The 11,645-nt window shown below is 36.0% G+C and overlaps 1 protein-coding gene across 10 annotated transcripts in view; it reads right to left on the bottom strand.

Annotated features, from left to right (window-relative positions):
• LOC139958657 (corticotropin-releasing factor receptor 2-like) overlaps window positions 1-11,645 on the bottom strand; it is a 186,622-nt gene that overhangs the window by 65,701 nt on the left and 109,276 nt on the right. The window lies entirely within an intron of this gene.

Here is an 11,645-nt window from a genome sequence, read left to right as displayed (position 1 = left end):
ACACGAGCGACGGAATGATAGTCAAACAACTATGCCTTCCTGCCTCCCTGCTATCTATGCCTTCATGCCTTCATGCCTTCATGCCTTCATGTCTACATGCCTTCATGCCCTCCTGCATCCATGCCTTCATGCCTTCCTGCCCTCCTGCATCCGTGCCTTCATGCCTTCCTGCCCTCCTGCATCCATGCCTTCATGCCTTCCTGCCCTCCTGCATCCATGCCTTCATGCCTTCATGCCCTCCTGCATCCATGCCTTCATGCCTTCATGCATTCATGCCTACATGCCTTCGTGCCTTCCTGTGTTCCTGCCTTTCTGCCTTCAATCTTCTATGTCTTCAAATACTCATGCCTTCATGCCTTCATGCCTATGGTCTTGCTGCCTTCATACCTTCATGCCCCATGCATCCATGCCTTCATATGTTCATGCTAGCATGTCTTCATATCATCATGCCTTTATGAATTCGTCTTCAAGCATCAATGCCTCCATGCCTTTATGCCCATCATGACTTCGTGTCTTAATTCTAATTTGTCGGGCACATATTTTGCGGCATCGCATTGAAACGGTCAATAACACTAATATACTCTATACACTCGCTGTAAATCAGATATGTCTTTTATACGTACTATAACTTTTCTACAATCAGTAAATCGGGCATATTACTAAATTGAATGATACAGTCAATAACTGACAATCCAATGGAATAATACTGCAGCAGCTTTAAATTAGTCTCAGTTGAAAGAGAAAGAGAGATACCAAACTTCCTCCCCATTGGTAGCCCTCCGCGAAAATACAAAGATAAACTTTTACTCCCTTGGGAACTACAGTACGGGAAATTAATGTTTAATTACCGTTAAGAAAGTGTTGCATTGGTTTGGTATAAAAAACCTTGCCCGTGGTTCAAATGTAAAAGTCCATTAGAGAACTCCTTCAGATTCTCTGGTCACTTCTATGGCCTCTACAGCTGAGCTTGAGACCTTAAAGGCGTGTAATTGCTGTAAAAGACGGTATTAGATCTGAACAGGCAGTATATACGGATCTCACTCTCTATACTCTATTTCTCTCTCTCTGTACATTTGAATTCACTATCCGCCTTCTCTATCGTCTCATAGCTGTAAAAGTGTTGGATAATTCACGAGCCGCGTTTGCTCTAATGTGATTGAAGTAAATTACCTTGCACTCAAGCATCTCTGGAGAGAATAATTCTTGCAGCAAATCACAGCAGAGCAAATAAAACGTCTACACCAATGTCAAATTCAATTCAATACAGGAAATCAGGGGTATAAAATACTTTCCTTTATTGTGCAACGTTAGTGTGAAAGTCTTCGTGATAAACTAAAATAAACACACTCAATGAAAATCAAAGTATAATATAATATATGAATTAAATCATATATTAACTAAATCCCAGTAATAGTATCTCATAGTCATGAATGTGTAATTATTTACAAGTATCTGATGCTGAAATGTCCCTATTTTTTGAATTTTTCTTCTTCTAGTTACTATTTTTTTTTTTGGAGACAGCGCGGACAAAACACCGGATGCAGTGAGAACATTATAAAATGAATCATAGCTGAGTGATTATTTATTTCAGGAAAATATATTGCAGGGCTTCACGAGGTGTGAACATTGTTACGTATAAACTTATGCATACGATCACGCCAGCTCGGCTCGGCTCGGCTCGGCTCGGCTCGGCTCGGCTCGGCTCGGCTCGGCTCGGCTCGGCTCGGTTCGGCTCGGCTCGGCTCGGCTCGGCTCGGCTCGGCTCGGCTCGGCTCGGCTCGGCTCGGCTCGGCTCGGCTCGGCTCGGCTCGGCTCGGCTCGGCTCGGCTCGGCTAATATGTATATCTTTATTATATACGTCATCGTTAGTAACATTTCAGTGAAACATCATATATAAAAACATAATTAGCAAAGGAAAAACATAGTTTAGTTTCCACTGAATGGTCTCTTAGTTCTTCGCCGATGTGATTCAAATTGATTTAAAACATAAAACGAAATTTAAAAACATTTCTTATAAATCGAGGATGACGGAAGATATCCCTTTATTTATCTTTGGCGCCATGTATCCAGAGAATGAGAATGACTTTGAGGAGAAGAAAAGTACTTGAGAGTTTATTTACCCTGAAAACTTGAAGAGACCACAGAAAAATATTAACGAAATGTCAAGGCCAAACCAATAATCAAAGAACGTAAACAGATAAGTTCAGAATCTTTACTTTAATGAAGAAGGTGGCATTATGGAGTTCAAATATCACAGAACCAATCTCTTATTAAAAAAAAAAGTAAAAAAAAAAAAAGCAAAAATAAAATAAAATAAAAATGAAGTGACGTTCCTTGTTTGTGGTTTTATGGAATCTTTGTCAATACTTTATTTCGTTTCGCCAGTGGCTGTAAATTGTAAAAGATAAGAAACGCATAAATGGATTCGTTTCACCCAAGAGACCATTGCCTACGCAAACATACCGTAAAATGCATAAGAAATCAATGGAAGGGATGATATCTTATTCTCAGTTGTCCTGACAATCATCTCCCAGTCACCTGCTGGGTGAAAGCTATTGATAAAGGTGAGGATAGAGGGAAACTTTGCAGGGAGGAAGCTTATAGTTTTTGATTTTATCATTGGCTTACCGGTCTCTCGATATATATATATATATATATATATATATATATATATATATTACGATTTTCATTTATATATATATATATATATATGTATATATATATATATATATTTATATATATATATGTACTTGCCGACACTCTTCTCTATAAAATAGTTTCAATTCCTGCTACTCCTTGTCACTTTCGGTGATCATGCACTGAAGAAGAGCTAGTTTTGCTCGAAAGCTCTGCAAAAACCAAACATTGGCTGTTTTACTTCCAATCACTTAGGCCTACCTAATTTAATTATTGTTTCTCACTCGAGATCCAGCCTTTCTTTAAATGTAGCATAGTTGTTTAACAGTTCTCCCGTTATTCCCCCTATATATATATATATATATATATATATATATATATATACAATTCTTTGATGAGACGGAGGAGTTAACTAAGAACGTCGGCGTTTTGATGACGCTGTTAGAATGTGACAACGTTGTAGGGACGTCATTTCATTAGTTTCTTGAATTTAGCAACATGTAACATTATTTGAATAATGTGTTCATTATTATTAGCGACATTCCAATAGTTTTATTTTGCTAATGCAATTTAAGTGTCCAACATCTTCTGTGTATGTTGCAATGTTTTAAAGTAAGTAATTTTATGTGATACAGCGGTGGTCTCACCACGTGACACAGCATTATCGAATGAAAGCACGACAAACTGATATATGTCCAAGTTAATTCGACATATATGTCGATAGCAGGACTCCATATAGTGCGAAAGGTGTAATAGAGGACCATTTACCTACGTCGACCTGTTTCTAGTTTATACACTCCAACTCCAGACATTTCTTGGAATAAGAGCTTTCATCTAGTTAGATCAAAGAATAACATCGAGTTGTCTAGTCCTCCTCCATCACATATCATCGACATCACATCTTCAAACAGCATTCGTGATGTGTGGCACATATTGTAGGGAAATCATTATCAACTATAGTCTCTTGTGAACAGGGAATTTCGAAATGATCACAGTTTGACAGGACTATTCCCCGATAGAGTTATATTGTTCGGTAAGATTCCAGAAAAAAAAACTCAGAACACCTCACCATCCTGAACTTGTATGTGTCTCCTTGAGACATGCGGAGAAATCTGGCATTCGTATGCAGATTGCAGTTTGACAGTTTATTTCTTTGCTATTTAAATTAGACAAGGATTTGTCGGAGCAAACGAGTGATTCTCATTACCTCTATTTCTTTCTTTAAATCTTATATTATGGACTGATTTCACAACACACTGACAACACACTGAGTATAACGCACGGATTCTTGTCGATTCTTTTTGATATTACAAACTATTCGTTACCACGTTTAGGCTAAGGCATTTCCTCTACTGTGCTAAAAAAAGAGAATTTTTAAGTACTTCGTATTCTAAATCTTTGAAATAACATTTACTTAATAGACATATTTACAGAACTTTCCTCTTTACAGTATAATATTTAATTTTGCGACGAAAATTCCAAATCTTTCTTTCTCTTTCTCTCTTTTGCAGATATGATAAATAGAAACTTCAAAAAAAGAAATATTAAGTGTCTCGCACTTTCTTTCGCCCTTCAACTCGAAATGCTTCACATCCATTATGAATGTTTGTTGTCACTGGTCAAGAACATTGTTCATCAGATAAGACGAACCTTACTGAATAGAGAGGGGCCAACCAAACTATACACTTTTGAATCATATATCTTGACAGCAACTACTTAGGTTCAAATGATAACCCATGACTCACCCATCGACACCCTCCTATCACGTTTTCCGCATGCACGTGCTACATTTTGTATTGTTCATATATCTACTACGTCATTATGATTATGATTATTAATTATACATGTTTAAGTATAAATATCAATAATAATTAATAATTATTTTAACAACAGTTTTTTTGAGGAATTTTTGAGGAGATCGATCTAGCCCCAAAGAACAGGATGGTTTATAATTTCCGCTGAGAAGGACTTAGACTTGAATCTGATTTTTTTTCACCTTTTTTTTTTTTGGGGGGGGGGGGTTGAAATGTCATATACACAGCTGCATATTCACAGACACGTGTTCGCTACGGAGGTATACAATTAACTAACGCTATTAACAGTCAGAGTAAAAAGTGCATTTGATATATAGTAACTCGCATCAGTGTAACGTTATTTCATCTCACGGCAGGGCTTCCCTCATGACTTTTCAAGCAATGCCTCTTGAAAAGTCTCAACGTTTCACAAACTGAATACAAAATCGATCAGAAGCACTTCTATGGTGAGTGTAACGGGTGTAAATAGAGTCGTTCATTCAGAGGCTATATCCACGGAAACGTTAAATTTACAACTATTGCTGAGTCTGAATCTGTAACCAAATAAGTTGGTGAGATGGAGAAACAGAGACAGAGAGAGAGAGAGATAGATAGAGAGAGAAATCACGGAGGGAAAATTTAAACCTAGTTTTGCTAAGAAAGTTATGTATGGATTTCCCATATATAACTGTCTGTGTAATCGTTTGTGTAGTAAAAGACTACTTTATAGTACATATTGTCGCTGATTTGAATAACAGGTCCGAGTTCAACTATTGTATGTAATTACGAGGAGTTTTACTTTCTATTATGATATTTTTATGTTGATTTATTCTATATATAAGTCGGTGGATACGCTTGTTTAGTAGCCTAAGCAATGTTCTCGGCATTTAGAAGTTCGTTGCAATGATGACATCACTAACTCAGCAGTTGCCATATTCAGTGACACCTAATTTTACGACCTTTTAAATGGAGTGAAGACTCGCGCACAAAGAAACGTCTGATGCCGGTAATCTGACCTAGTTTCGAATGAGGTGTAAAAGAAGTGTTAGACACCACCATCGATCCCAGAAAATACACACACAGCTTGCTACCGTCGGTAATTAGACACTAGCGTACAGTCAATACATGCAGTTACGGTCAATACCCACAACACAGTGTACATAGCAGCGATGGAAATCTCAGATTCAGATAAAAAAATAACAAGGTATCACGTTTCATTACTGTCTGCATTTTGTGGCGACACGAAAAAAACGTCACTTGCAGGCAACAGAAAGATAACTTTTTTTTTTCGGCACGCGTTTTGGGCGAGTCTTCAATGCCTTTAATGCCATGAACAATCAATATGAACATGAAGATGTAGTTAAGTGTATAGGAGATCCTTCTACCAGCAACGGAACTTGATTAAACATCGAAGTTCAGCCACCGGGATATCACATTCATTTACTTCGCCACAAAGAAGGATACCTTTTACTCCAATCTTAAGAAAGACATAAAAATTGTATTACAATTTCTGTTCAGTCAACATAAGGCACTATACGAATTAATAAAAGGGGGAGGGGGGGTGGCGGAATTGAAAAGTAAAACATATATTTTACCAGACAAAACTATTTTGTTCTGGATTGAAATTAAACGGCTTTTGATTTGGTAATTACAGTAGAATTCACCTGACTATAATTACATATATTGAGGCATATCTAACTATGTGTGATAATCATATGGCGTCGCCAGAATGTTTCATATGACTCATATTTCAAACACCTGCATATGTAGCTTCCATATGCTTCTGATCAGTTTCCACTAAAGCAAAATACTGCAAGAATTACCATAAAACAGTTCTTCGTTAGCAAATAACTGATGGTTGCACATATTAAATATACTTTTACACGAGACTGAAAAGTGATAGAAATTTTCAATTTTCTAACTATTCTTAACGATAAGAAAGCAAATCTGATTAAAGAAAACATCGCCTTCATTAAAAGTTCATTTCATTACCGAATATTGTTTTCAATTATCTTGTGTTAACATTTACTAATTCAGTTCGATGTCCTTGTACTATTCTGAAAAACACTGTGCGCGTTTCTGTAATGCGATGAATGAAAGTTGCGGGCAAGAAATCCCTTAATCTATAAATAAGTTGTATCATGTGACACATATACAACCAGTCATAGAATCTTTCTGGATCATGGACAAACGTCAATAATATGAACTAATTGGAAAGAGAGGCCTACAGACTCAATAATTCACTGAGACGTTTGAGAAGGTAGAAGGTAATGGGATTGTACGGCTGAGTAAAAGCGACATAAAAGTGGCATTCCGTATCAAATTCTTGAAAGTTAAAAATAAACTAAAACTTAAAGCGCAACGCTGTTCATACATTTTTAAGAATTCGCTTAGGTGAGAATGGGAGGGGGAGGCGGAGGGAGAGTTGGTGGGGGCTTAATAATATTACACGCCACATAAAGTCGATATATATTCGTCTCCGTGTTCCTCCTTGAGGAATGTTCAAACAAACAGATCCAATCCGGGGATTTCTAGAGACAATTATTCAATGAGATGTGCTTTGTTGCATTAAGATGGTGTACGATCATAGAGTATTCCTATAATTTACTTCAAAATAATAATTTTGCACAATCAATACATATTAAATATACCTCTAAAGTTTGGAGCTCTCGACTTTTTAAATATCAACTAATTATTGTAGGCAGGAAAGTAGAAATAATTTTAGATGATAACATTTGTCACATATAAAATGATAAAAAAAAAATCGTAAAGACGGAAGGTACAAATTTTCTGGGCATTTTGTTTCTTAATTATTTTTTTCAACATGTCACGGAAACGTCAAGAATATAATAAAATCTTGCCAAGATGCACCTTGAAAAAGAAATAAATTGAATTTATTTGTCATTAATGTGACTGCAATAAGACATATTAGTGAGAAAAACACTCAAGAGCCTCAAATATAATTTCCTTCGTTGGCCTTTTCAACTGCGGTAATAAAAGAGGCGGCTTAAAAAACATGCTTTACTTGGAAGAAAGAATTGACAGCATATCGAAAAGGAATTTTAAGGTAACCAAGATAGAAACTGAGTTCTTACTATTTCATAATACTATCTTTTTTCTCCTAGTTAGTAACATTAAACGAAATTCGGTAACTCGTGTTGTTTTGCTACTTTTAACATTCAACACGTTTTACCAAAGCGAAATATTTTGTTTACGGCTCGCCCTTGGAGTCTGCTTTTATCGTCAGAAGATATATTGTACTTGATGTGATATATTTATATATATATATTTATATATATATATATATATATATATATATATATATATATATATATATAAATATATATATATATATACACACATATATATATATATATATATATTTATATATTATTTATATATATAGGCTATATATATATATGTATGAATGTATATATATATATATATAAATATATATATATATATATATATAAAGCATATATATATATAGCATATATATATAAAGCCTATACGTATATAGGCTCAACGCATGAAACTCTGAGTAACAACACTAGTGTTCCACTAGTCTCAATAAGTCATTATATAATAATAATGAATTGAAGCATGTAGTGCGATTTAATAGTTTACCCTTTATCATGATAATCCTGAAATCTCTGTTCAGTGAACTCTTAACTTAATATAAACGCAAACAAATCTGACTGTTGTAAACTAATCTGTCAACGCAGACATATAATGCAGCGTAAAATCTCTCTGCAGAAATATAAATATGGAAAACATAAACAAGTTCGATATGTCGGCCGTGTCGTTCTCCTCGCTTATTCAACTCTATGACTTGGTTTAGTCATATCGTCGTCAGTAGAAAAACTTGGTCATAAAAACATCCGTCGATTTCAGTTCTAAATCGGTTTTTCCGGTATATGTAATCGTTTGTAATCTAACCTTTTCAATTCTCTTCTCTTCGAAATTGAGTTCTAGTAGTTTGACATAACAATTTATGGTTGTTGAAATATTGTAGCTTTAACTAAGGCACCAAGGACGGTTGGTTCTCTTTCCTTAATGTTGACCAAAATAAGAAACATGGCCTAGATTATTCAGGGCAGGATGATGACGGCAATTCATAATAACTTAAGATATTAACTTTAGTAAGATCCGATATCACAGATCATGTTTGGTCAATCAAATGTATCCTATATCGCGGACAGTGAACTCCGTCAATTTTAGGCAAGGTCATACCTAACTTTAGATAAACTCGTAATTCCAAAGTACGATCATTTATTTTTATTTTTTAAATGTCTTCGCGATGTTGACGTCAAGAAGGTTTATATTTGGGAGAATTCAAGGAATGATAATAATGGTACAATTCTATTTGTTACAAGAAATCTATAAATATTTTAAAAAATGGAACGTTTACTTTGCTTTTGCGTTTCAGATATCAGAATTGTATCCAGTATACCCAATACATAAGATCTGGTACATTTATAACCGGTGTAAGATACAACCAAACTTGGGTAATATGTAACAGAACTGGGTACAATATACAGTGACGTCTACAGGGTGCACCTACCTACATCAGTCGGGGAGTGGAGGGGGGATTTATAAGTTGGCTCCCACCTGTGCATATTATTGAAACATTGTCGTATCATTGTTTTGAAGAGAGAAAAAAGTAACATTGTTTCTTCCATGAAGGTACCGTACGCAAACGACTGTTTTTTGGGGGGGAGGGGGGAGGGGTGGATGTTGAACTAATTAGTCCAGCCGATACTCATAGGTGGTACAGCAACTACTGTTCATGTCCCACAACCGTGCATCAGTGACAACTACTTTGTGTTCGTAACACGCGTAACATGTGTTACAGGTAGCACTGTAACAACTGCAAAGATGTTAACTTGATCCCATGTAAGACAAAGAACTGCGCGACTGGACAAGGAGTCTATGAAGATGAGAATGCCTACGAGATGAAGTAAAGGAGGTATACGGTACCGCTTGATTCCAGTTCACACCTCTCTTTAAATTACGACAATTCGCCATGCCGAGAACGAAGAAAAGCCAATTTCGGGTGCATCCATAGGCCTACTTATAGCATAAAACGACTAGATATGACTTCATTTTAGAATCGTGTATTATTAATGAACTCGCACTAAATGGTTGGTACCGCAACTATACTGTTCATGTCTCACATCCGTGCATCAGTACTTACTACTTTGTGTTCGTAACACAGTAACATGTGTTACAGGGCATGAACAGTAGTTACTGTACCAGCTGCGAGTATTGGGTGAGTATAGTCCTTCCCTCATTCCACACAGGAAATATCAAAATTATCATGTTTATGAATGTTTCCGTTCCTTTATAGCACAAGAACATACATTCACATCACTCTACGTTAACTTGTACCAATAGGAGAGCAGAAGAGACCAGTTATAACTCTCTCTGAAGTAGTTTGTTTTATTATAGTAAACACAATCAATATAACTAGCGACATAATGTTAGAGATTAAACCTCTCGTCGTCATTGATGTATAGCGACTATATATATTCTCTTTTTGGCCTATTTATACTGTTTTGTTGTCGCATATAGTAAACGCTACGCGGAAAGCGTTACCCTCGCATGTCTTCTTTAATTAGCTCTCTCTTTGATCTCTAATTTCTTCTTCATTTTATCAACCAATCATTTCTTTCTTTTCCCTACCTACCAACCCGAAGCAGCCTAATGTATTTTCATCCATCTAGTCTATATTCAGGTGAAGTCAGAACTCATTATTGACAGCGGCTATATATAATACATCATTTATGAATCTCATGTGGAGAGTTCAAGTATATATAAAGGACGCGTAAACAGCCTTTGAGAAAAGTTTTGAGGAACAGAGGTATTATCTTTGGAACAGAAAAGAAAATACACACACACGCACACATATCCTGATCCATATGGAGCATTTTGGAGCATCACGGAGCATTTTGGAGCATCATGGAGTGTTGGAGCATCATGGAGTGTTAGCTCAGTGATTAACGCCAGTGCCTATCAATCATAAGGTCCCCGGTTCGAGTTACTCCCAGATTAATGTATGTCGTCCAGTTACAGAGTTGTTGACAATTAACAATTCATAATCATGGACGTTAAATATGAATGTAAGAGACTGACTTCGGTCAGCTTGCGGCTTTGATAAGCCAACGAGGCTCCTTCGCAAGTTCCTGCTTGCAGGAGGACCTAAAAATACATTTTGCTTTACACTAGTAATGCACCCTCGAGATGCGAAGTTCTATGACGGGAAGGTTACGCACTGACTCAAATGACAGGATAATTTATTTTGTCACAGGCAAACAAACTTCTCAGAATCGCTCTGCTAATGATTTACAAGCACGGTGTCTAAGTGCACTTAATTATCAAAACCAATTATTTTGTTTCAAGAGCCGTCGACAGGTTTGGTCATTAATAGGATATAACTTGCTCATATCAATACCTCTATGAATTATAAGAAGAATTATTGGCATTCCTATACAGTCATAAGGTATATATATATACGTTCAATCTTGATTATATACGTGTCATATCTATATTCATCCCAAGTACAACCATCTAAAATAAAACTTCATTTCTCTTGGACACGCCTCCTCTATAAGTACTTTGGCCTGTATAGTCACACTGTATAGGTATAGAAGAAAGCGTCTACAACACGTTCGCATTAGCCACTTCTTATTTCTAACAATTTCCCAAAATGTTATTCCGACAAAATGGCAACACCTTTGAAAAACATTTTTTTTTTTTTAAATCAGAAATAAGTGGGTTTATAAAAGCCTTTTTCAACGCCAAAACCTCTAAAACTCCCGTAGCCATGCAAATTGTAACTGAAGTCACTGCTGTATTTGAAATATAACAGATGAGGTAACATAAATGAACATTTAGTCATTAACTCGTAACAACGATGTTGACAGGTGTTGTGTTCACATCGCCATGAACGTTTCATGTTGACAATATAGTTACTGTTTAGGTAAAAGTTTAACAGTTATGCGTCTTGTTTTCCTGAATGAAAGGGTCACGAAGGCCTGCTACCTGGTGAATATAGTCATTTTAGGGTCCATTCTTAGTTGCAGCAAATCTACATGATGTTACGTGCGCGCAAAATAAAACATATGCTCACACTGACAGTTATAGAAAGCCTGTACATTACCATGACTTAGTGGTACAGACTATATAAATATATATATATGTGTATATATATAT

Source organism: Apostichopus japonicus, chromosome 18, assembly GCF_037975245.1.
Source record: "Apostichopus japonicus isolate 1M-3 chromosome 18, ASM3797524v1, whole genome shotgun sequence".
NCBI lineage: Eukaryota > Metazoa > Echinodermata > Holothuroidea > Aspidochirotida > Stichopodidae > Apostichopus > Apostichopus japonicus.
The sequence above is the reverse complement of the archived record's forward strand: the minus strand, read 5'-3'. Positions and strand labels throughout refer to the sequence as shown.